Source organism: Scyliorhinus torazame, chromosome 24 (genome assembly GCF_047496885.1).
Source record: "Scyliorhinus torazame isolate Kashiwa2021f chromosome 24, sScyTor2.1, whole genome shotgun sequence".
Lineage (NCBI taxonomy): Eukaryota > Metazoa > Chordata > Chondrichthyes > Carcharhiniformes > Scyliorhinidae > Scyliorhinus > Scyliorhinus torazame.
The window spans coordinates 40,509,879-40,537,002 of record NC_092730.1 but is presented as its reverse complement, the minus strand read 5'-3'; the positions used below and the strand labels follow the sequence as shown (position 1 = coordinate 40,537,002).

The 27,124-nt window shown below is 48.4% G+C and overlaps 5 non-coding genes across 5 annotated transcripts; all 5 read left to right on the top strand.

The window, feature by feature from the left end:
* Positions 1–3,904: 3,904 nt before the first annotated feature.
* Positions 3,905–3,976, top strand: trnag-ucc (transfer RNA glycine (anticodon UCC)). The gene has a single exon. It is a non-coding gene; the product is annotated as a tRNA-Gly (tRNA).
* A 4,854-nt stretch (positions 3,977–8,830) lies between these two features.
* trnac-gca (transfer RNA cysteine (anticodon GCA)) lies at positions 8,831–8,902 on the top strand. The gene has a single exon. It is a non-coding gene; the product is annotated as a tRNA-Cys (tRNA).
* Positions 8,903–19,502: 10,600 nt separating this feature from the next.
* On the top strand, positions 19,503–19,585 carry trnal-cag (transfer RNA leucine (anticodon CAG)). The gene has a single exon. It is a non-coding gene; the product is annotated as a tRNA-Leu (tRNA).
* A 4,635-nt stretch (positions 19,586–24,220) lies between these two features.
* trnal-cag (transfer RNA leucine (anticodon CAG)) lies at positions 24,221–24,303 on the top strand. The gene has a single exon. It is a non-coding gene; the product is annotated as a tRNA-Leu (tRNA).
* Positions 24,304–25,619: 1,316 nt separating this feature from the next.
* trnal-cag (transfer RNA leucine (anticodon CAG)) lies at positions 25,620–25,702 on the top strand. The gene has a single exon. It is a non-coding gene; the product is annotated as a tRNA-Leu (tRNA).
* Positions 25,703–27,124: the final 1,422 nt, after the last annotated feature.

Below are 27,124 nucleotides of genomic sequence, written 5' to 3'. Positions count from 1 at the left end.
CAGAGGGATGAAAGATTATCTCACTGGATTGGGAATCCAGACGCCTGAAATACTCTTTGGGACAGGGAAGAAATCTCACCATTCAAATTCACTGATTCAATAGATTTTCAGGGGCGTTGACAGGGTTGATGCTGAGAGGTTGTTTCTCCATGTGGGAGAGTCTAGGACCAGAGGGAATGATCTCAGAGTAAGGGGCCGCCCAATTAAATCAGAAATGATGAGTAATTTGTTCTCTCAGAGTATAGTGTATCTGTGGAAACATTGTTTCTAAGCGAATACTTGTCGAGGCTGGGGAAGTTAATATGCGCAAGATTAAATCAGTAAGGGAATCAAGGATTTTGGGGATAAGGCGGGAAAGTGGGTTTGAAGATTATATAAAGTCAATCATAACCTCTTTGAATGGTGGAGCAGACAGGATGGGCCCAATAGGCCACTTCTGCTCTTCCGTCTTACAGTGTAATGAGATCATCTGATGAACTTGTTTTCACGGCTGGGCGGCCGGTTCTGGAAAGACAAAATCTGCCAGCAGAGCCCCAGATGAAGCTGGCGTCTGTTTTGGAGTTTCTGAAGCCGCAAGTTTTCATGGTGCCAAACTCCTGCCCAAAGCTGGTGTCGTGATTTAAATCGATTATCAGACAGAGGATTGGGAATATCGGTATAGAGATTGGTGCAAGAAGGTTCACTCCTCAGGCCTGTTGAACTCCGAATCTAAACTCCATCCTAGTTCCGGATGCACTGAATGAATCATCAGGGCACCCTCAATAAGTGGCCCAACGCGGAGATGCAGCAAATTGACCATCGAGGAGGATGGATTCAGACCCGCAGATGCAAAGCACAATGGATTAGCAGCGCATCACCTTCACCTCTCGGCCAACTCGCCAAATGATCTGACTTCACCAAACCACCTCATGGACCTTTAACATCTGCAACAACTAACGGACGAAGGTTGTATTTGTCCATTGGTCCAGATGTGCAGCCAGTTGTGAAATGTTGGAAATATAGTCTCTGTTAGCAAATTACATTTCCAACATATCAGCTGAAGGATTGTTCTGAACGGACTGATGGGAAACACTTCAACACCATGGGAGTGGGCACATGAGCAATAGGTCAGAAGGTGAGAGCATTGAGGGAGAACTCACACACTGTATCAGAGAGAGACCTCTCCTGTGGAAATGTGCTCTCTGCTGTGGGACTGTGTTCTCTGCTGTGAAACTGTGCTCTCTGCTGTGGTACTGTGTTCTCTGCTGTGAACTGTGCGCTCTGCTGTGTTACTGTGTTCTCTGCTGTGAAACTGTGCTCTCTGCTGTGAAACTGTGCTCTCTGCTGTGGTACTGTGTTCTCTGCCGTGAACTGTGCACTCTACTGAGAAACTGTGCTCTCTGCTGTGGGACTGTGTTCTCTGCCGTGAACTGTGCGCTCTGCTGAGAAACTGCGATCTCTCCAGTGGAAATGTACTCTCTGCTCTGAAACTGTGCTCTCTGCTGAGGAAACGTGGACCAGATGTGATGCAGCTGAGGATGCTGAGTGATGTAACGTGGAAATGGTGAAGTTACTGGCCAGAAATTTCCGAATTCTATTTTTGTTTTTAATGGACCGCTACAATCCACGTGTTTATTCTAGGACACAACAATGAATAAAAATGAATCAGTGCTGAGCAGATTCTAACATCCCACACCTCCAGTTTGTTCTTATTGAGAACCCCGTCCTCGATGGAAGCTTTTGGTCTCCGAATCAGACCACCGCCTCCTGGGAATACAACAGCGATACCTCCAAGATCTGATCTGTAACAGAATCACAGAACAATAGTGTCCCCTTGTGACTGAGGGAACAGGTGCTCCATATCCGCCCTGTCTATACCTATCATAATCTTGTATACCTCGATGAGATCACCCCTCAGTCATCTCTGTTCCTGCGTGAGAGAGAAAACAAGTCTATCCAACCTCTCTTCATATCCTAAATGTTCCATCCCAAGCAACATCCTGCTGAATCACCTCTGCACCCCATCCAGTGCAGTCACATATTTCCTATAATGTGGTGACCAGAATTGCACACGGTACCCCGACATTCTATACAACGCCACCATGACCTCTCTGCTTTTGTAATCCATGCCCAGATTGATAAAGACAAATATCTCAAATGCCTTTTCCACCACCCTATTAACCTGCCCTTCTGCCTTCAGAGATCTCTGGACAAACACTCCAAGGTCCCTTTGTTCCTCAGGACTTCCCAGTGTCAGGCCATTAACATTAATCCTATATTAATAATATAATATTCTTTATTGTCACAAATAGGATTATATTAACACTGCAATGAAGTTACTGCGAAAACCCCCTACCAAATGATCACATCTAATTTTTCAGCGTTAAATTCCATCAGCCACTTTTCTGCCCATTTGACCATCCCGTATGTATCTTCCTATAACTCAAGACACTCAACCGAACTGTGAGCTTGAAACTCAGTGAAAGGATTTCACCCTCCTCTCGGAATCTGATCACCACCTCAATCCCAACATTCAGCTTGGGTGGGCAGACAAGACAACGTCCTTCCCGCAGGCCCCCCAGCACAAACTGGATAATATCCCAAACTCGTATCCTGCTATTGTCACATTGCTCCACCACCTTATTCTCTTCACAAAACGCCAGGAATCTCAGACCAATTCTTCAGACCTTTGATTCTCTCTGCAAACAACACCTTGTCCCTGATTAAGTCCATCCTGGGAAGAGGGGCTCGGTATTCCGAGTTTCTCTGCAGGCATCCGGTTGCTGTTGATGGACCAAAAGAGGCCTCACGCCTGAAAGAAAGCCTCTCTCACAGCCCTGCGAGCATGTCTCCATTAGACGGTGTAGTCAATACCTGCAGAGTAGATAACAATGGAGAGAAGTGTGAGCAATTTCAGCGTCACAATTCTCTGGACACAGAGCATTCAAAATATAATATTATTGAAAATACTGAACTGATCCTCTGGGAGCAGGACTCAAGTCAAAGGGGAAAATCCAGTGGGTTTCTAGTGGAAAGATTTAACAACTGGATGATGGCAGCTAAAATCAGTACTTGCGTTACAATCTCTGTAGATATTCTACTGAATTTAAACCTGCAAAAGGCATATTTTCCGACTAGAAATCCAACACATTTCCCCCTGTTGTGGAGGAAGTTCTCAATCGCACAGGTGGTCAAACGGAATAAGGCTGGGCTGGGATTTGAGTCCAGATTTTTCTTTAGGGAACAGACACTTTACCGGACGAAGCTACAGATTCTGAGGATGTTCAGCTAATCACAAGGGCTCTGGCTTTGATTGTCGCTGATTCGGCAAAACATTTACAATCTATCATTAATTGACCGTGAGAATGGGCGGTGAGGGGATTCTGGAACCGCTGCAAGTCCATATGGTGTATGTACACACACTGTGCTGTTAGGGAGGGGTTCCAGGTTTGGATGGTGCCTCGCGGAGGAAAAGTCAATTTCAGGAGTGGGATTCGAGCCCTGACCTCCAGAGAAGACTGCGACCTGCGCTCAGCCATCCAGACGTATTTGAAAGGTTAGGTGCGTTTAGGCCGAAATCTGGTGCTTTTTCCGAGGGTCGGTACCGGTTCCATGTGCCGAATGGCCTCCTTCTGCACTGGAGGTATTCTATGATTACTTAAACAGGGTGAAAATGGCAGCATCAGGACACAGGACGAGTTAAGGTCTCAGGCCAGAGTAAGTGTCCTATGTAATGACACATAGAATGTACATTTATTGTGGACTGGTGCCATCTCCTGGCTGAACAGGAGCCATGCGACACGGACACTTTCATTCAGGAGCATTTTAAATTGGAGTGAAATAACTTACGCAAAGAAAGTACTTGATAAGAAACAGTTAATCAAACTAATCTAAAGAACCAAAAGTACACGTCTTTCAACCGTGAGCGATGGTGGTATAGTGGTGAGCATAGCTGCCTTCCAAGCAGTTGACCCGGGTTCGATTCCCGGCCATCGCAATAATAAATTGAGAATTTTTGCGCCTCTTCGTGAGTTTCAAACTGAGGAAGAGAAAGTTTCTCACTCAGAATTTAGACGCAAATACAGCGAGAATGAAATAAGTACTTATCGTTTTTTAACGTGGTTTCAATGTGGACAGTGTTCGACTATCCCCCGCCCGCCCCCCCCCCCCCCCCCCCGCGCCAGCCCTCAAACAAAAGTTAAAAATAACAGCATTTTTACTTCATCTTTGATGCACGATCAATTGCACAAAGACTAAAGTTGTGGACAACTGTGGCTTTATTACAGTCAGATGTGAGGCCTCCTGCTGCAGCTGGCGAAATGGCAGGGCACTGGAGGGCATGCATATTTATCCAGTTCTCACTGGGCGGAGCCAGCCGGCAGGAGCTGCCGGCGAACCTGTAGTGCAGGTCCTATCTTACATCTCCTATTACAGTGGATCACCACATTCACCCTCTGTTAAAAATGAGTCCGGCGGGGGTGACATGAAAGTATATACAATTAGTGGAATTATGTACAGTGGTAGGGAAAGAAAAGTCCATGTTGATGGTCCGGAGTCTGTCAAAGGTTCAGCCGGTCTGGTGCTTTGGTGCTTCGTTGGGATCGGCGTAATGGTGGCGACGAAGTCGGTGCTGGCGGAGGTGGAGGTGGCGCTGATGGCGGTGCTGATGCTGGCCAGTCATCGGGGAACTCCAGGAGCGTGCAGAAGTCCTCTTCGTCCTCTTGTGCGGAAAAGGTGAGGGGGTCTGGTGGGTCAATATTGGCAGCGTGGTGGGAGGTGGGGGGGGGGGGTGGGGAGGCGCATTGGTGGGGGGGGGGGGGTGTTGGGGTGGAACTTGACGGTGCCAGGTCCCTGAGCGAGACAGTATCTTGGCGGCCGTCGGGAAACAACGTCGGCATATTGAGGGTTGGCGTGAAGCAGGTGAACCCTGTCCACCAAGGGGTCCGCCTTGTGGAGTCAGGGGTGCCTACGGAGAAGGACCGGTCCTGGAGCGGCGAGCCAAGTAGGGTGCGACACACCGGATGTGGACTTCCTGGGGAAGGTAAAAACACGTTCATGGGGTGTGTTATTAGTGGTGGTGCACAATAGTGACTGGATGGAGTGCAGAGCGTCAAAGAGGACCTCCTGCCAGCGAGAGGCTGGGAGATTCCTGGACCATAGTGCCAGGGGGACGGCCCTCCAAACTGTCCCATTCTCCCGTTCTACTTGCCCGTTTCCCCGGGGGTTGTATCTGGTCGTCATACCGGAGGCTATACCCCTGCTGAGCAGGACCTGACGCAGCTCATCGCTCATGAATGAGGATCCCCTGTCACTGTTGATTTAGGCAGGGAAACCGAACAGAGCGAAGATGGTGCTGAGGGCCTTGATGACGGTGGCAGACGTCATATCGGGGCATGGGATGGTGAAGGGGAATCTGGAGTACTCATCGACCGCACTGAGAATATGGTGTTATGGTCGGTGGAGGGGAGGGGCCCTTTGAAATTCACCCTTAGGTGTTCAAAGGAGTGGGAAGCCTTCACCAGGCGTGCACGGTCTGGCCGGTAGAAGTGCGGCTTGCACTCCACACAGACCTGGCAGACCCTGGTGACTGTCCTTACTTCCTCGACGGAGTAGGGCAGTTTGCGAGCTTTGACCAGATGGTACAATCGGGTGACCTCCGGGTGACAAAGGCTGTTGTGTAGGGCCCGGAGTTGGTCCACATGTGCGCTGGCACATGTACCTCGGGAGAGGGCGTCTGGAGGCTCGTTGAGTTTACTGGGGTGATACAAGATCTCGTAATTATAGGTGGAGAGCTCGATTCTCCACCGCAAGATTTTATCATTTTTGATCTTGCCCCGCTGTGTGTTATTGAACATGAAGGCTACCGACCGTTGGTCCGTAAGGAGAGTGAATCTCTTACCAGCCAGGTAATGCCTCCAATGCCGCTTCAAACAGCTTCAACGATAGCTTGAGCCTCCTTCTCGACGGATGAGTGTCGAATTTCAGAGGCATGAAGGGTGCGGGAAAAGAATGCCACGGGTCTGCCTGCCTGGTTTTGGGTGGCGGCCAGGGCGACGTCTGAAGCGTCGCTTTCTACTTGGAAAAGCAGTGACTCATCCACTGCGCGCATCCCGGCCTTGGCGATGTCTGCTCTGATGCGGACGAATGCATGTTGTGTCTCGGCCGCAACGGGGAATTGGATGGACTGAATGAGTGGGCGGGCCTTGTCCGCATAGTTTGTTACCCACTGAGCATAGTAGGAAAAGAACCCCTGGCAGCGTTTGAGGGCCTTGGGGCAGTGGGGGAGGGGAAGATCCATGAGGGGGCGCATGCGCTCGGGGTCGGGCCCGAGAAGACCATTTTGGACTACATAGCCAAGAATGGCTAACCGGGTCATGCTGAACTCACACTTCTCTTTGTTGTAGGTCAGGTTGAGAAGGGTGGCAGTGCGGAGGAATTTATCGAGGTTGGCATCGTGGTCCTGCTGGTCATGGCCGCAGATGGTGACATTATCTAAGTACGGAAAGGTGGCCCACAAACCGTACTGGTCGACCACTTGGTCCATCTCTTTTTGGAAGACCGAGATCCCATTTGTGACACCGAAAGGGACCCTAAGGAAGTGGTCGAGGCGACTGTCCCCCTCGAGGGCAGTGTATGGCCGGTCTGACCTCCAGATGGTGAGCTGGTGGTAGGCGGATTTCAGGTCAATTGTTGAGAAGACCCGGAATTGCGCAATCTGATTGACCATATCAGATATGCGTGGGAGTGGGTACGCGTCAAGCTGCATGTACCGATTGATGGTCTGGCTGTAGTCCACAACCATCCTGTGTTTCTCCCCAGTTTTAACCACTACCACTGGGGCTCTCCAGGGGCTGTTGCTGGCCTCGATAATACCCTCCTTAAGCAGCCGCTGGACTTCGGACCTGATGAAGGTCTTGTCCTGGGTGCTGTGCCGTCTGCTCTTAGTGGCAACGGGCTTGCAATCTGCAGTTAGATTTGTGAAAAGGGAGGGGCGATAGACCTTGAGGGTCGCGAAGCCGCAAACGCTAAGGGGGGGTAAGGGCCCGCCGAATTTGAGGGTGAGGCTCTGGAGGTTGTACTGGAAGTCCAGGCCCAACATGAGTGCAGCGCAGAGATTAGGAAGGACATAGAGTCGGAAGTTACTAAATTCTACGCCCTGGACCGTGAGGGTGACTGTATAGAAGCCTCGGATTGGGACGGAGTGGGATCTGGAGGCTAGGGAGATCCTTTGATTGGCCGGCTGGAACGCGAGGGAGCAGCGCTTTACCGTATCTGGGTGAACGAAGCTTTCGGTGATCCCGGAGTCCATCAGGCACGAGGTCGCGTGGCCGTTGATTTTAACCGTCGTCGACATGGTGGCCAGGTTGTGCGGGAAATATTGGTCCAGCATCACCGAAGCGAGCTGCGGGTAACCATCGGATGCTTCGGGTGGCGAGCAGGTGCGGTTCCGATGTCGAGATATCCGGGGACCCTGTGGGGAACAAGATGGTGGCGCCAATGGTGTGCACATTGCGGGGTCGGGACAAGATGGCGGCGCCCATGGTGCGCCTGGCATGGTGGAGAGGGCGATTGTGGGCGCGATCGCAGCGACTGCGCCGGCCTGGCACACAGCCGCGAAGTGTCGCTTTTTACTGCAGGCTTTACAAACTGCAGTGCGGGCCGGGCAGTGTTGGTGGGCGTGCTTCTGCTGACCACAGAAGTAGTAGCGGGTACCTCCAGGGTGCGTGGATCGGCGTGCGGTGCAGGCGTATTGCGAAGGCAGGGCCCCCGCTGAGGAGGTCGTCGGCGGGGTCCAGGAGGGGGAGGAAGGGGTGGAAGGGTGGGCAGCACGGCGGGAGAGGTACGATTGTACATTATGGGATGCGACCATTATGGAGAGCGCCAAGGTTTTCATCTCCGTAAGTTCAAGCATGGCCCCTTCCAGCAATCATTCTTGGATGCGGTCCAACGCAATCCCCATCATGAAGGCATCGCGCATGAGGAGATTCGCGTATTCAGCGGCCATGGCGGCCTGACAGTCACAGTCCCGGACAAGTGGAATTAGGGCCCGCCAGAAGTCTTCGATGGACTCACCAGGTAGCTGCGAGTGGGTGGCAAGTACATGCCTGGCGAAGAGCATGTTTGCCTTCTGTGTGTAGTGTTCTTTGAAGAGTTCCATTGCTTTTGTGTAAGTCATGGCATCTTGGATCAACGGGAACATGCAGGAGCTCAGTCTGGAGTACAGGACGTTTATCTTCTGAGCCTCCGTCGGCACGGGGTCCGCCGCATTGATGTAAGCCTCGAAACATGCTAGCCAGTGAGTAAAGTCTTTCCTGCCGTCGGGCGAGTGAGGATCCAGCTGCAGGCGATCGGGGTTAATTCGGCTATCCATTCTGTGGGAAATCTGACTGTAATAAGTTGATGCACGATCAATTGCACAAAGACTAAAGTTGTGTACAACTGTGGCTTTATTACAGTCAGATGCGAGGCCTCCTGCTGCAGCTGGCGAAATGGCAGGGCACTGGAGGTCATGCATATTTATACAGTTCTCCCTGGGCGGAGCCAGCAGGCAGGAGCTACCGGCGAACCTGTAGTGCAGGCCCTTCCTTACATCTCCTATTGCAGTGGATCACCACAACCCCCATGAGGGGACCAAACAGAGACACAAGAGACACGTTACAGACCAGGATTGGATTTGAAGCCACGTGTACAGAGCACAATGGATTATTGTGCATCCCCTTAACCACGTGGTACAGCTGCTTTACTTCAGGGCCCTTTAATATCCCTCAATCGAACTTCTTTGCGTTTCTTTCGCAGTTGGGTATAAATAAAACATAAATCTATGAGGAGAAACCGGCAATGGTCCGCACTTGGGCTTGTGGCGCAACGGTAGCGCGTCTGACTGCAGATCAGAAGGCTGCGTGTTCAAATCACGTCAGGCTCAGGAGGATTTTCTGCCGCTGGTTCCAGGAATTTCTCTCTATGGGAATGTTCCCGAAATGACTCCGTTCAAAGCCGCAATGCTGGTAAATGTTTGCGAATATTTCAGATTGACCCGCTCAGTTTGTATTTTTGAGCAGTTTAATCAAACATGCGGAGACTCGGATAGCTCAGTCAGTAGAGCATGTGACTCTACCTCCCAGTTGGCCGCGTCCATATTATTATCTGAGAATATTGAACCAACTGTGCTAACATTGTGCTACCGTGCTGTCCAAACTGTTGGTTCAATCTCACTGCTCGTGGATGACACCAGAACAACTGGGCAGTTCAAAACAAGGATGTCGCTCTTTTTCGGACGGAGATGATGAGATTTCTCCCTCTCAGAGAGTTTTGCGACTTTGGAACTCTGCCTCAGAAGGCCGCGGAAGCGGGACATTGATTATTTTTAAGGCGCAGATGGGGAAATTCTTGTTCAGCAAATAAATCAAAGGTTTATCGGGGTTGCATACAACCATTGCATTCAGCCAGTTACCTGGGTGCACAAGCGTGCGGTTTTTAAAAAATGTCGTTTTCATTTCTTTACTTGTTCTCCACTGATATATTCGCTGCAATAATTTATCTGGGCACAAAGCACGGTAGCACAAGTGGCTAGCACTGTGGCTTCACAGTGCCAGGGTACCAGGTTCGATTCACTGCCTGTGCGGAGTCTGCACCCTCTGCCCCTGTCTGCGTGGGTTTCCTCCGGGTGCTCCGGGTTCCTCCCGTAGTTCAAAGACGTGCATTAGGTGGATTGGATAAATTGCCCTTAGTGCCCATATGGGACCAGTCTTTATAAATAGAAGCGTCATCCCGGCCCTGGGTCACCGCCCGCCTGGAGTTTGCTCATTCTTCCCATGTGTGCGTGGGTTTCACCCCCGCAACCCAAAGATGTGCAAGGTATGTGGATTGGCCACGCTAAATTGGCCCTTAATTGGAGAAAAAAAATAATTGGGTACTCTAAATTTATACAGAACTAAATAAATAAATAGAAACGCCGAGCACAAAGGCAAGGCCGCGATGGAGATTCTTCATAAAATGCTGCAACAGAAATAGACAATGTTGGATAACTCGGCTGGTCTGGCAGCATCTGTGGAGAGAGAAACAGAGTTACAGTTTCCAGTCCAGTCTGACCCTGCTTCCCATTCTCTGGTTCCCGCTCCACAGATGCTGCCAGGTCTGCTGAGATTTTCCAGCTCTGGGCGACTGACATGGGCACGGTGGGCGGAATGGCCGAACCATTCTATGATTCTATAATTCTAATCTGTTCTCGTAATTCAAACCTTCTATGCTTGTATCATTCTGGTGAATCTGCATTGCCGCCGCTACATTAAGGTTCTGAATACATTTTTGGACTCCCCTCATTCCCTCCTCCAGCAGATTTTTGCCGGGTAAATATCCTGATTCCTGAAACTCCTCATTATCTCGAACAATGAAATGTCGCTTGGCTTTGACACTACCCAATAGACAGAGTGGTTCCGACCTCACTACCCGATCAATGCATCTCAATCGGAACAAGACTGAATTTTAATTCTCGCGCTTCCAACACAACTCGATGCAATCCGGCCTCACAACTTGGACTGGATTGTCACATCAGTGACTGCAGACCCATCTTGGAAAAATGAGTCCCACTGGGAGAAAGCAGGATGGAAAATCGACAATGATGGGTTTCGAACCCACGCACGGAAAGCTCAATGGATTAGCAATCCGTCCCCTTAACTACTCGGCCACCTCATCCCGCAAGCGCGTTAGTCAAATCAAAGGCTTATCAGGTACAAATAACCATTGTATTCAGCCAGCTGCGCGGATCCACAAATTCAGAATCCCACACCATGATCAAACGACCTTTAAATACCCTGTCCGTTTCTTCACGTGTTCTGCACTGATATATTCGCTGCAATAACTTCCCGGGAGCTCAAACCTCCTCCCGATTTCAGTCAATGACACCATCCGGGCTCGTCCGGATTTTTGAACCCGGGACCTCTGGCATTTTATCGCAGCTGAGAATCAATGGCAATGTCAGGAGTGGGATTGAACCCTCGTCTCCAGAGGAGACTGACACCTGATGTATCCAAACGATTCGGAGATGATTGGGCCGTGTTGGGGTGCTTTTTCCGAGGGTCAGTGCAGACTGGATGGGCCGAATGGTCTCCTTCTGCACTGGAGGGATTCTATGATTACTTAACCAGGGTGCAAACGGCAGCATCAGGACACAAGGACAAGGTAAGGTCTCAGGCCAGAGCAAGAGTCCCATGTAATGACACACAGAACATCAGAAATAAATACTTTTATTGTGGACTGGTGCCATCTCCTGGCTGACTGGGAGCCGTGCGACACGGACACTTTCATTCAGGAGCATTTTAAATTGGAGTGAAATAACATAAACATAGTAAGACGTTGTTTACGAAACAATTCATCAAACTAATGCAAAGCATCAAAAGGACTCAACATTCGGCAGTAAGTGATGGGGGGATACTGGTGAGCATCGCTGCCTTCCAAGCAGTTGATCCGGGTACGATTCCCGGCCATCGCAATAATAATTTGATTGGAGGCGTTTGCGTGATTTCGTGTGTTTCGAGCTGAGGAAGAGAGCTGGAGAAAGTGAGGTGGCTGGAGGCAGGAATCTCCGCTTGTTCTAAATAGTCTGGTTGGATTGTTCACATCCGTCCGAGTGGCGAAACTGTGATCTCGGTTTCTATAGTGGTTTATTATTGGATATTGTTATATATGCTTACTGCCCCTCTGTGGGGTATTCCTGGAAGTTATTATATAAACTTTTCACGTTCTCGCTGTTAAAGGATTTGAAAACACTGAAAAACTCCCGGTTCGATCTTTACCAAATGACATGACTGTGTTAACAAAACATAACTCATTCCAGTCAGTGGAGATGTGATATTGGCACCAATAATACTCACACACCACAGCAGATGTTGTCTGTTTTCCTCAGAGAGAGTCAATTGAAGAGCTTCCCTATTTTGTTACTTTGAGCTTCACAGTGATGTAATGCTGTCTGCTTCATTCCTGGCGCAAATGTCCGGATCACACTGGATGCAACACTTTGATACTAATCTACTGAAAAGAAAAGGCGGATGTGCCGCAGGGTGACAGAGTCATGTTTAATTTTGGGGTGACTGAGAATATCAATAGCAGAGGATGGTTTCGATCCATTGACCTCTGGGTTATGGGCCCAGCACGCTTCCGCTGCGCCACTCTGCTTTTTATATCTGCCGTGTTCGCAATTGCTGTTCTGCGGCAGCCACGTAACTATTTTTTTCTTAAACGAGAACCACGTGTTGTGAAGCTCACCTTGGCTGGACAATAACACGGAACATCAGCACGGCTGTAACAGACAAGAAAGACACACAGTAAAGCAGGAAGAGACTATCAGGACACACACACAATGACACACAGAAAAGGTGCCGAGCAAACCAGCAAGATACTGAGATGGAAAAACTGGTTATTTAGCAAAAAGGGATTTTCTGTTCCACAAAGATAGCCAATTGAATGTTTTTCCTGCTGTGTAACTGAGCTCTCTGCTGTCTGCTGTGTAACTGTGCTCTCTGCTGTGTAACTGTGCTCTCTGCTGTGTAACTGTGCTCTCTGCTCTCTGCTGTGTAACTGTGCTCTCTGCTGTCTGCTGTGTAACTGAGCTCTCTGCTGTGTAACTGTGCTCTGTGCTGTGTAACTGTGCTCTCTGCTGTGTAACTGTGCTCTCTGCTGTCTGCTGTGTAACTGAGCTCTCTGCTGTGTAACTGAGCTGTCTGCTGTGTAACTGTGCTCTCTGCTGTGTAACTGTTCTCTCTGTTGTGTAACTGAGCTCTCTGCTGTGTAACTGAGCTCTCTGCTGTGTAACTGAGCTCTCTGCTGTCTGCTGTGTAACTGTGTTCTCTGCTGTGTAGCTGAGCTCTCTGCTGTGTAACTGAGCTCTCTGCTGTGTAACTGAGCTCTCTGCTGTGTAACTGAGCTCTCTGTTGTGTAACTGAGCTCTCTGCTGTGTAACTGAGCTTTCTGCTGTGTAACTGAGCTCTCTGCTGTGTAACTGAGCTCTCTGCTGTGTAACTGTGCTCTCTGTGTGTAACTGAGCTCTCTGCTGTGTAACTGAGCTCTCTGCTGTCTGCTGTGTAACTGAGCTCTCTGCTGTGTAACTGTGCTCTCTGCTGTGTAACTGAGCTCTCTGCTGTGTAACTGAGCTCTCTGCTGTCTGCTGTGTAACTGAGCTCTCTGCTGCGTAACTGAGCTCTCTGCTGTGTAACTGAGCTCTCTGCTGTGTAACTGTGCTCTCTGCTGTGTAACTGAGCTCTCTGCTGTCTGCTGTGTAACTGAGCTCCCTGCTGTGTAACTGAGCTCTCTGCTGTGTAACTGTGCTCCCTGCTGTGTAACTGAGCTCTCTGCTGTGTAACTGTGCTCTCTGGTCTCTGCTGTGTAACTGTGCTCCCTGCTGTGTAACTGAGCTCTCTGCTGTGTAACTGTTCTCTCTGTTGGAACCGTGAATCTGCCGGTGACAGATCTTCACTGTGGTTGTGCTAATCATTCCCTGTTGCGGAAATGTGTTCCCAGTTGTGGAAATATGATCCGTCTGCAGCAGAACCTTTCTGCGCCATTACTGAGATGAAATTTCAATTCCAGATTAATTAAATCTTGTCACGAAAGATTAGTTCAGGCCTCTGGATTCCCAGTCCAGGAACATAACCTTGTGTTCCTGTTATCAAATCAGTTCGTTCAGCTCAACACTCTCAGATTACAATATGGAAGCGCCCAACGTGGGTCTGGAACCCACGACCCTGGGATTAAGAGTCCCATGCATGAGGGCAGCACGGTACCAGTGTGGATAGCACAATTGCTTCACAGCTTCAGGGTCCCAGGTTCGATTCCGGCTTGGGTCACTGTCTGTGCGGAGTCTGCACATCCTCCCCGTGTGTGCGTGGGTTTCCTCCGGGTGCTCCGGTTTCCTCCCACAGTCCAAAGATGTGCAGGTTAGGTGAATTGGCCATGGTAAATTGCCCTTAGTCTCCAAAATTGCCCTTAGTGTTGGGTGGGGTTACTGGGTTATGGGAATAGGGTGGAGGTGTTGACCTTGGGTAGGGTGCTCTTTCCAAGAGCCGGTGCAGACTCGATGCAATTCTATGACAATCTATGATGCTCTACCGACTAAACAAGCCGGGCTGATGTCCAAAATACCATTAACCCTCTTCCTGAGGAGATTAGAATTTGCTAAGCAGCGAACTTTGTGTCAAACCGTTTACTAAAAATCGATTAATTCTTCAGTCACAGTCGTTGGGAGCAGGGCTCAAACCTGCTGGGGAAAGTCCAACACCTTAACCACTCGACCATCGCAGCTCGGTTCAGTAGGTCATTCATTAAACATTATAAAACATACAAAACATTATAAAACCGGCCTGGAATTACTCCAGGAAGTTCTTGCATTTCTGCGATGAACGGTGCCCCGGTGTTTATGTGCGGAGCGGTTGAATCTACCTTAAAATGACCAATGGATTTGGAGAGAAGCCTTGAGAGACTCGAAAATCCCAGTTCCCGAAACGCACAATTTCAATGATTCAATTGTTTGCGGAAGAAAAACAGTTACATTGGAAATATCCTCGAAGTTCATTTTTGCTTTACATGGAACAGCACCGAACGTCCCAGTCTCGATCCAAATTAAAGCATGAGTGGGGTGCAGGATTGGAGGGTCGGTGCAGAGTCGATGGGCCGAATGGCCTCCTTCTGCATTGTACTGGTTTCTAGGGAAACAGAGAGAATCACAGTATTTATTCACATGCGATAAACATCGGCTCGTATGTCCCATGCGATGGTCGCGTGGCCTAATGGCTAAGGCGTCTGATTTCGGTAAACATAATGAAGATATCAGAAGATTGGAGGCTCGAGTCCCACCGCGATCGTTTGATATAGAAATCCGGCGGAACTTGCTATTAGCCGAGTTTTCCTTCCTCCGCTCAAAGTTTCACCTTTCCATCCAAACGTTGCAGGGCTCTTTTTGGAATATAATTTTTGGGAACATTGTTCATTCAATTCGCTCTCATCCTAGTATTTTCTTTATCCCCTGATGAATCCACAGTGTCTGTTTGACTTGGATAAAATATAGAATAAAATATTATGCATCAATCGGTTCAATACAATTCTGTGGAGGAAATTCTAATATCATCAGGAAGACAGACAGAGTCAAAGAGTCGTGGATGTTGGCAGCATGGAAACAGCCCTTCGTCCCAGCTTGTCAATGCCGCCCAGTTTCTATCACTAAGCTAGTCCCACTTGCCCGCATTTGGCCCATATCCATCTCCACCCACCCTGCGCATGTAACTGTCTAACTGATTATTAAAAGACAAAATGATAACTGCCTCTACCACTGCCTCTGGCAGCCCGTTCCAGATGCTCCTCATTACCTTATTTATGCTCATCATTATTTCATAGACCTCTATGACATCACCCATAAGCCTCCTACGCTCCAGGAAAAAAAAGTCCCAGCCTAGCCAGCCTCGAATTTTCACTCACACCATCAAGTCCTGGTAGCATCCTTGTAAATCACTTATGCACCCTTTCTAGTTTAACAATATCCTTCCGAAAATAGGGTGACCAGAATTGAACACAGTATTTCCCGTGTGGTCTTACCAGCATGTCTTGTACAACTTGAACAAGACATCACAACTCTTGGATTCAATATTTTGACCTTAAAACCGAGCATGCTGAATACCTTCTTCATCACCCTGTCCACCTGCGACATCACCTTCAAGGATGTGTGAACCTGTTCTCCTCGATCTGTTTGTTCTGTAATTCTCCCCAACTCCCTACCATTAACTGAGTAGGTCAATCACTGATTTGAGCTACCAAAATGCCTCACCTCACATTTATCCAAATTAAACTCCATCTGCCATTCATCGGCCCACTGGCCCAAGATGTTTAATAATGAGCCGAATCAACTGTTGTTCAGAGGGATGAAAGATTATGTCACTGGATTGGGAATCCAAAGGCCTGAACTAATCTTTGGGACAGGGTATAATTCTCACCATTCAAATTCACTGATTTAATAGATTTTCAGGGGGGTTCACAGGGTGGATGCTGAGAGGTTGTTTCTCCATGTGGGAGAGTCTGGGACCTGAGGGATTAATCTCAGGGCAAGGGACCGCCCAGTTAAGCCAGAAATATCGGTATAGAGATTGGTGCAAGAAGATTCACTCCTCAGGCCTGTTGAACTCCGAATCTAAACTCCATCCTCGTTCCGGACACACTGAATGAATCATCAGGTCACCCTCAATAAGTGGCCCAACGCGGAGACGCAGGAAATGGATCATCGACGAGGATGGATTCAGACCCGCAGATTCAAAGCACAATGGATTGGCAGGGCATCGCCATCACCCCTCGGCCAACTCGCCATATGACCTGACTTCACCAAACCCCCTCATGGATGTTTAATATCCACAATAACTAACGGAAGAAGGTCGTCTTTGTGCATTGGTCCAGATGTGCAGCCAGATGTGAAGTGATGGGAATGTTGTTTCTGTCAGCAAATTACATTTCCATCATATCAGTTGAAGGATTGTTCTGAATGAACTGATGGGAAACATTCAACACCATGTTAAACATGTTTCTACACATTGTAAATAAAACACCGCGGAAAGACTGAAAGATACAAACATTTGATTGCATCATGATGAAGATCAGTCAGACGCCTTAAACATCCCGTCAATGTCGGAGTTCTGACGATTCTAATTTGTTATCCAGAGAATCCCTGCAGGACACTCGGCCTCTTGAGTCTGCACCGAACGTCCGAAAGAAACCGGAGGCACCCGGAGGAAACCCACGCAGACACCGGGTGAACGCGCAGACTCCGCACACGCAGCTCCCTGGAGCTGTGAAACAACTGTGCTAACCACTGTGCTACCGTGCTGCCTACAGTGCGAGTAGGTTTCGAAACTGTGTGGCGGAACCCCATTTGACTGCAAGTACCAAGCCACAGCCACTCCGCTAACTGAACTACGTTTAACAAGACATTCATTGACAGTTTATGCGATATAAACCCAACCTGGAATCACTCCAGGAAGTTATTGCTTTCATGCGATGACGGGTCTCCCAGTCTGTCTGTGAGAAGGGATAGAATATCCGTGGAAAAAGACCATTGGATTTGGAGTCTGTCATAATATCCACTCATGTATATAATGAGATGCAGACAGTCAGTGATGGACACACAGGATGACCAGTAAGCACAACACAGTGCAGCCAATCACCAAACAGGACACTACCACTATAAAGCCAGAGGGCACTAGGTTTCCCGCTCTCTCTGGACCCAGCCACTGAGACAGTCAGAGTCCACGAGCTAGCAAGTTCAAACATCATGCGGTAGCTAGTAAGTCTGATCAGGCTACTACAAGGTCTCCAGTCAGTTCAGTATAAAGTCGACCCACAGCTGAATATGTGTATCAGTTCTATCGTTGAATAATACAGTGTTGGATTTTCTCCAGTGTTCGACGTCTGTTTTTAGCTTCCCTGCATCGAGTGCAGTCCACATTGAGCCTACCTGCCTAACACATCATGGTACCAGAGTGATACTGATCTTGACGGACCTATCTCGAGTGAATCCGCATTGACCAGGAAGCAGCCATCCGGTGAAATGGAAAACACCAGCCTCCTCCGCAGCTCCGCATCTCCGGCAACCTTGGCACCAATTGGAAAATCTTCAAGCAAAAGTTCCTCCTGTACATCGAGGCCTCCGACCTCGAAGCAGCATCGGATGCCAGGAAGATCACATTATTTCTCTCCACCGCGGGGGACCATGTCATCCACATCTACAACTCCCTTACGTTCGCTGCCGGCGAAGACAAAACAAAATTCAAAACAGTCCTGCTGAAGTTTGACAGCCACTGCGACACTGAGGTGAATGAGAACTTTGAATGGTACTTTTTCCAGCAGAGGCTTCAGGGTAAGAATGAACCTTTTCAGTCCTTCGTGACCCATCTCCGCATCCTAGCGCAGTCATGTAACTATGACTCGACGGTTGATTCCATGATCCGGGATCAGATCGTTTTCGGGGTCCACTCCGACTCCCTTCAGCAGCAGCTCCTGAAATTCAAACAGTTGACCCTCTCAGTTGCTATCGAGACATGCGTTATCCATGAGCATGCTAAGAATCATTACTCCCACATCAGGGCGGCAGAAACTGCAAAACTGGCCTCCCACGAGAGGAACGGGTGCAGGCCATTGTTCAAATGCAGGGCCTGAGCATCGAGGAGAGTGGTCACTTTGTGCACTTTTCCCGGGTCCCTGCGCATGTGCGCCATGACCGAGTGGACGACGAGGGCGAAAACACGACTGCACAGGTGCGTACGTCGACCGACTGTACTGCGAATGCGCGATGGCGCACGGAATGCCCTGTCGTCGGCGTCATGACATCTCCGAATTGTGGCTCCACCCACTTAAAGCAGAAATGTCCGGCAAAAGGACGCCGGTGTCTGCAGTGTGGCAAGCTTGGCCACTATGCAGCCCTTTGCAGATCTGCTCCACCGCTCAGCAGCCAGCGATCCCAGTTGCGGCGCAGAAGTGTCCGCTCAATACAACAAGGCATGCCAGATTCCGATCCCGACAGCCCAACAGACCCTGATGCTGAGTGCGTCAGGTCCCCATACCGGGTGGGCATCATAACTACACATGCGCTGCCTTCCACCACAACGGCGAAAGGCCTTTCGATCCTCGGTGTGGATCGACGAGTGCTGTGCTGTCCGCACAATTAATGAAATGAAAACGAAATGAAATGAAATGAGACAAGGCTTGCATCCGATTTAAACTTCACACCGGCACATCAGCGAACCTCATCTCAAAATCCGGCCTCGACACCATCCGCAGCATTCTTCCACCGGCCTGCCAGTTCCTTGACTACAATGGCAATGCCATAGCTGCCAGTGGTTCCTGTCAACTAGGGGTATCCAACAAGGCGATCAAGGCGTGGTTTGAAATCGTCGGGCCTGACAGCGCATCCCTGCTCGGTGCTCGAGCCGGCAAGCTCCTGAACCTGGTTCAGCGAGTCCACACCACGTCATCATCACCGGCGGCGGCCTCGCCTGATGGAAACTTGCAAGCCTATTTCTATTCTCACTCACACCAAACGGAAACAAGTCGCTATTTGTGAGCAGCACACCTGCCTTCTTCTTTATTCGTAGCAAAGTTTTGCTTTCTGTCTGATCCGCTCCTTGTTTTTCAGCTAACCACAGTACAGTCTGTGAACTTGTCTGTGAGAGCAGCACGGGAAGCAACTGTGGAGAGAGATTGCAGTCGCCAGAATGCAACTCTCCAAATGGATACATCACGTCGCTCAGATCTTAGACTTTCAAAACTTTCGTGTGAGGAACAGGTAGAGCGGGAATTCGGACCTTGTTGGTTAGAGCAAACTGCTCAATGCAGCAATGAGAAGCTCCTTAACCACCAGCGGTTTGGACAAGGATGGCACTCAGACACAGGACTCTGGGGTTCAAAAGTAGGAAAAGCATATCTTGTTTGAAATGAAATAAAGATGAAGACAGACTTTAAGTCGATTTGTGCACGGATATTAGCTTTGGTGTCAACGCATCAGGATGGCCGAGTCGTCAAAGGCGCTGCGTTCAGGTCGCAGTCTCTTCTGGAGGCGTGAGTTCGAATCCCACTCCTGATATTGCCTTTTACTCCACGAGGTTAAATTTCTCCAGCAAGATTTTCAACCTCAGGAAGATCCAATACCTCCCTTTCAGTGGAAAAGTGCTGGTCTCAGGACCTGAGATTCCTGTTTAAATATGCACAGCAAGACACCACCGGCAGAAGCCCAGTTCATGACTCGATAATCTGCTTCAGTGACTCTCGTTGAGGAATTAATATTGATCCCAAGAGAAGGGTAAAATTCGACTTCTCTTGTAAATAGTCTGGCAGGTTGGATTGTTCACATCCGTCCAAGAGGGGAAGTTGGGACTCGGTTTCTATTGTGATTCATTGCTCGATAAAACTTTATTTCCTTATTGGCCCCCCGTGAGTTATTACTGGATATCGTTCTATATCTATATTGCCCCTCTGTGGAGTACGACTGGATAGCGTTTCCCGTGCAGTTTTGACTAAGGGTCACCTGGACACGAAACGTGAGCTCATTTCTCTCCCTCCAGATGCTGTCAGATCTGCTGAGACTTTAAAGCATTTTCTCTGTGGTTCCCTGTGTGTGAGCATTACAATGTTGTAATGTGTCATGCTGTCTCTTTCATTCTTGGGACTAATGTCGGGATGAGACTGCAAGAAAGTTTCTGATAGGTATTTGCTGCAAAGCAAACAGGAACGTGTGTTATGTTTACTTTTGATGTGGAGATGCCGGCGTTGGACTGGGGTGAGCACAGTGCGAAGTCTTACAACACCAGGTTAAAGTCCAACAGGTTTGTTTCGATGTCACTAGCTTTCGGAGCGCTGCTCCTTCCTCAGGTGAATGAAGAGGTCTGTTCCAGAAACACATATATAGACAAATTCAAAGATGCCAAACAATGCTAGGAATGCGAGCATTAGCAGGTGATTAAATCTTTACAGATCCAGAGATGGGGTAACCCCAGGTTAAAGAGGTGTGAATTGTCTCAAGCCAGGACAGTTGGTAGGATTTCGCAGGCCAGATGGTGGGGGATGAAACACATATATAGACAAATTCAAAGATGCCAAACAATGCTAGGAATGCGAGCAATGAAACCCATCCCCCACCATCTGGCCTGCGAAATCCTACCAACTGTCCTGGCTTGAGACAATTCACACCTCTTTAACCTGGGGTTACCCCATCTCTGGATCTGTAAAGATTTAATCACCTGCTAATGCTCGCATTCCTAGCATTGTTTGGCATCTTTGAATTTGTCTATATATGTGTTACTGGAACAGACCTCTTCATTCACCTGAGGAAGGAGCAGCGCTCCGAAAGCGAGTGACATCGAAACAAACCTGTTGGACTTTAACCTGGTGTTGTAAGACTTCGTACTATGTTTACTTTTGGCGTGAGGTTTCATAGATTTCATAGAATTTACAGTGCAGAAGGAGGCCATTCGGCCCATCGAGTCTGCACCGGCTCTTGGAAAGAGCACCCTACCCAAGCCCACACCACGCTATCCCCATAACCCTATCCCCATAACCCTATCTCCATAACCCAGTAACCCCATTTAACCACCACTAAGGGCAATTTTGGACACTAAGGGCAATTTAGCATGGCCAATCCACCTAACCCGCACATCTTTGGACTGTGGGAGGAAACCGGAGCACCCGGAGGAAACCCACGCACACACGGGGAGAACGTACAGACTCCACACAGACAGTGACCCAGCCGGGAATCGAACCTGGGACCCTGGAGCTGTGAAGCAATTGCGCTAACCGCTATGCTACCGTGCTGCCCACGTGAGGGAGAATGTAAATAGCAGAGAATACCCTCGATTCCTCGACCACGGGCTAATAGCCCTGCACGCTTCCGCTGCGGCACTCTGCTCCTTAAACCAGGAGCTACAACATTACTGCCCTGCGGTAACCACAGAATTATTCACTGCCTCATTTTTTTCTTTCAACAAGAGTACACGTTTGAGCACATTGATTCTGGTCAGCATCGTTCAGATCATTTACTTTCGTGCGGAATGGTTGTTCTGTGGAAGGTGATGTGATTTCTTCTGTGACGTTGTTCTGATGGGAAAGTGGGGAGTGACTGGAATCACCTTTATAAAATGAAGTTCGGGGCGGCAGTTTCATCTCTCTGGGAACATTGATCACGCTGTTACAGATTTCTTCAAACTTTGACTCAAGTCCGACCACAAAAATAATGAGCTACGAGCAGAGTGGCGCAGCGGAAGCGTGCTGGGCCCATAACCCAGAGGCCGATTGATCGAAACCATCCTCTGCTATTCATATCCTCAATCACACCAAACGGAACCAAGTTGCTATTTGTCAGCAGCACATCTGCCTTTTTCTTTATTAGTATCAACGTTTTGCTTTTAGTCTGATCCGCTCTTTGACACCTGTTCTTCAGCTAACCACAGTACAGTCGAGGTGACGAAGTTGGCTTCTCCCAGAACACTCTTCTGCCGCCTCCTCTGGATGAACGTTCACCTGATTGGACACTGAAGGGTTTTCTGGCTACTTGTCTGTGAAAGCAGCACCTGAAGCAGCTGTGGAAAGAGATTGCAGTCGCCAGAACGCAACTGTCCAATTGGATACTTCACGTCGCTCAGATCTGAGACTTTCAATACCTTCGTGTGAGGAAAAGGTAGAGCGGGAATTCGGACCTTGTTGATTAAAGCAAACTGATCAATGCAGCAATGAGAAGCTCCTTAACCACCAGCGGTTTGGACAAGGATGGCACTCAGATACAGGGCTCTGGCTGGGGGTCAAAAGTAGAAAAAGCACATCTTGTTTGAAATGAAATAACGATGAAGATGGACTTAAAGTCGATTTGTGCACGGATCTTTGTTTCGGCGACAACGCCAATGCATAAAGGTGGCCGAGCGGTCTAAGGCGCTGCGTTCAGGTCGCAGTCTCTTATGGAGGCGTGGGTTCGAATCCCACTCCTGATGTTGCCTTTTACTCCACGAAGTTAAATTTCTCCAGCAAGATTTTCAACCTCAGGAAGATCCAATACCTCCCTTTCAATGGAAAAGCGTTGGTCTCAGGACATGAGATTCCAGCTTAAATATGCACAGCAAGACCCCACCGGCAAAAGCCCAGTTCATGAGTCGATGATCTGCTTCAGTGACTCTGGTTGAGGAATTCATATTGATCCCAAGGGAAGGGTAAAATTCGTCTTCTCTTGTAAATAGTCTGGCAGGTTGGATTGTTCACATCCGTCCAAGAGGGGAAGTTGGGGACTCGGTTTCTATTGTGATTCATTGCTCGATAAAGCTTTATTTCCTTATTGCCCCCTGTGAGTTATTACAGGATTATCGTTATATATCTATATTGCCCCTCTGTGGGGTACTGCTGGATAACGTTTCCCGAGCAGTTTTGACTGAGGGTCATCTGGACACGAAACGTCAGCTCATTTCTCTCCCTCCAGATGCTGTCAGGTCTGCTGAGACTTTAAAGCATTTTCTCTGTGGTTCCCTATGTGTGAGCTTTACAATGTTGTAATGTGTCATGCTGTCTCTTTCATTCTTGGGACTAATGTCGGGATGAGACAGCAAGAAAGTTTCTGATAGCTATTTGCTGCAAAGCAAACAGGAACGTGTGTTATGTTTACTTTTGGTGTGAGGGAGAATGCAAATAGCAGAGAATACCCTCGATTCCTCGACCCCGGGCTAATAGCCCAGCACGCTTCCGCTGCGGCACTCTGCTCCTTAAACCAGGAGCTACAACATTACTGCCCTGTGATAGCCACACAACTATTCACATCCTCATTTTTTTCATTCAACAAGAACACACGTTTGAGCACACTGATTCTGGTCAGCATAGTTCAGATACTTTACTTTCCTGCGGAATGGTTGTTCTGTGAAGGTGATGTGATTTCTTCTGTGACGTTGTTCTGATGGGAAAGTGGGGAGTGACTGGAATAATCTTCATAGAATGAAGTTCGGGGCGGCAGATTCGCCTCTCTGGGAATATTGATCACACTGTTAGAGATTTCATCAAACTTTGCCTCGAGTCCGACCACGGGAAGAATGAGCCACGATCAGTGTGGAGAAGCGGGAGTGTTCTGTGACTATAACCCAGAGATCGATGGATCGAAACTATCCTCTGCTATTCATTTTCTCAATCACACCAAACGGAAACAAGTTGCTATTTGTCAGCAGCACATCTGCCTTTTTCTTTATTAGTATCAAAGTTTTGCTTTCAGTCTGATCCACTCTTTCACACCTGTTCTTCAGCTAACCACAGTACAGTCGAGGTGACTAAGTTGATTTCTCCCAGAACACTCTTCTGCCGCCTCTACTGGATGAACGTTCACCTGATTGGACACTGGAGGGGTTCTTCGGCTACTTGTCTGTGAAAGCAGCACCGGAAGCAGCTGTGGAGAGATATTGCAGTTGCCAGAATGCAACTCTCCAATTGGATAATTCACGTCCTCAGATCTTAGACTTTCAATACCTTCGTCTGAGGAACAGGTAGAGCGGTATATCGGACCTTGCTGATTAGAGGAAACTGATCAATGCAGCAATGAGAAGCTCCTTAACCACCAGCGGTTTGGACAAGGATGGCACTCAGATACAGGACTCTGGCTGGGGTTCAAAAGTAGGGAAAGCATGTCTTGTTTGAAATGTAATAAAGATGAAGACAGACTTTCAGTCGATTTGTGCACGGATCTTAGTTTTTGCGTCAACGCATCAGGATGGCCGAGCGGTCTATGGCGCTGCGTTCAGGTCGCAGTCTCTTCTCGAGGCGTGGGTTCGAATCCCACTCCTGATATTGTCTTTTCCTCCACGAGGTTAAATTTCTCCAGCAAGATTTTCAACCTCAGGAAAATCCAATACCTCCCTTTCAATGGAAAAGCGTTGGTCTCAGTCCATGAGATTCCCGCTTAAATACGCACAGCAAGACCCCACCGGCAAAAGCCCAGCTCATGACTCGACAATCTGCTTCGGTGAGTCTGGTTGAGGAATTCATATTGATCCAAAGAGAAGGGTATAATTCGTCTTCTCTTGTAAATAGTCTGGCAGGTTGAATTGTTCACATCCGTCCAAAAGGGGACGTTGGGAACTCGGCTTCTATTGTGATTCATTGCTCGATAAAGCTTCATTTCCTTATTGGCCCCCTGTGAGTTATTACTGGATATCGCTATATATCTATATTGCCCCTCTGTGGGGTACTACTGGATAATGCTTCCCGTGCAGTTTTGACTAAGGGTCACCTGAACACGAAACGTCAGCTCATTTCTCTCCCTCCAGATGCTGTCAGATCTGCTGAGACTTTAAAGCATTTTCTCTGTGGTTCCCTATGTGTGAGCATTACAATGTTGTAATGTGTCATGCTGTCTCTTTCATTCTTGGGACTAATGCCGGGATGAGACTGCAAGAAAGTTTCTGATAGCTATTTGCTGCAAAGCAAACAGGAACGCGTGTTATGTTTACTTTTGGTGTGAGGGAGAATGTAAATAGCAGAGAATACCCTCGATTCCTCGACCTCGGGCTAATAGCCCTGCACGCTTCCGCTGCGCACTCTGCTCCTTAAACCAGGAGCTACAACATTACTGCCCTGCGGTAACCACACAATTATTCACTCCCTCATTTTTTTTCTTTCAACCAGAACAGACGTTTGAGCACACTGATACTGGTCAGCACAGTTCAGATACTTTACTTTCCTGCGGGATGGTTGTTCTGTGAAGGTGATGTGATTTCTTCTGTGACGTTGTTCTGATGGGAAAGTGGGGAGTGACTGGAATCACCTTTATAAAATGAAGTTCGGGGCGGCAGTTTCATCTCTCTGGGAACATTGATCACGCTATTACAGACTTCCTCAAACTTTGCCTCAAGTCCGACCACAAAAATACCTTCGTCTGAGGAACAGGTAGAGCGGGATATCGGACCTTGCTGATTCGAGCAAACTGAGCAATGCAGCAATGAGATGCTCCTTAACCACCAGCGGTTTGGACAAGGATGGCACTCAGATGCAGGACTCTGGCTGGGGTTGAAAAGTAGGAAAAGCATATCTTGTTTGAAATGAAATAACGATTAAGACAGACTTTAAGTCGATTTGTGCACGGATCTTAGTTTTGGCGTCAATGCATCAGGATGGCCGAGCGGTCTAATGCGCTGCGTTCAGGTCGCAGTCTCTTCTGGAGGCGTGGGTTCGAATCCCACTCCTGATATTGCCTTATACTCCACGAGGTTAAATTTCTCCAGCAAGATTTTCAACCTCAGGAAGATCCAATCCCTCCCATTCAATGGAAAAGTGTTGGTCTCAGGACATGCGATTCCTGCTTAAGTACGCTCAGCAATACCCTGCAGGCAGAAGCCCATGTAACGACTCGATAATCTGCTTAATGACTCTGGTTGAGGAATTCAAATGGATCACAGGACTCCGGCTAAAATTAATCTACTTTTGTTGTACATCGTCTGGCTGGTTGGGTTGTTCACATCCGTCCGAGACGGGAAGTTGAGAACAAGGTTTCTATTGTGATTTATTTCTAGTTAATGCTTTCTTAACGTTTTGCCCCAGCTGTGAGGTATTACTGGATATCGTTATATCTCTATATTTCCCCTCTGTGTGGTACTACTGGATGACGTTCGCAGTCCAGCTTTGACAAAGGGTCTCCTGGACTCGAAACATTAGCTCTTTTCTCTCCCTACAGATGCTGGGAGACTTGCTGAGATTTTAAAGCATTTTCTCTGTGGTTCCCTATTTGTGACATTTACAATGTTGTAATTTGTCATGCTGTCTCCTTCATTCCTGGGACTAATGTCGGGATGAGACTACAATAGAGATTCTGACTACAATAGAAATTTGCTGCAAAGCAAACAGGATCGTGCGTTATGTTTACCTTTGGCGTGAGGAAGAATGTATATTTTGCTTTCGTGCTGCATGGTTGTTCTGTGGAAGGTGATGTGATTTCTTCTGTGACGTTGTTCTGATGGGAAAGTGGGGAGTGACTGGCATCACTTTTACAGAAAGAAGTTCGGGGCGGAAGTTTCACCTCCCTGGGAACGTTGATCAAGCTGTTACCGAATACTTCAAACTTTGCCTTAAGTCCGACCGCGAATAGCTCAACCACGAGCGGACTGGCGCAGCGGGAGCGTGGTGGGCCCATAGCCCAGCAGTCGATGGACCAAAACCATCGTCTGCTATTTGTATTCTCACTCACACCAAAAGCAAACAAGTCGCTATCACCCAGCAGCACATCTGCCTTTTTCTTTATTAGTATCAACATTTTCCTTTCAGTATGATCTGCTCCTTGACACCTGTTCTTCAGCTACCCACAGTATAGTCGAGGTGACTAAGTTGACTTCTCCCAGAATTCCCTTCTGCCGCCTCTACTGGATGAACTTTCACCTGTTTGGACACTGGAGGGGTTCTTCGGCTGTGAAAGCAGCACCGGAAGCAGCTGTGGAGAGAGATTCCAGTCGCCAGGATGCATCTCTCCGATTGGATACTTCACGTCGCTCAGATCTTCGTCTCTCAATACCTTCCTGTGAGGAACAGTTTATAATGAAAAAATATATCATTTGAACCATGAATGTGAACCTGGAAAAGACTGAGATTTGAAATGAAATGGAAAGGTCCCACAAAGGGT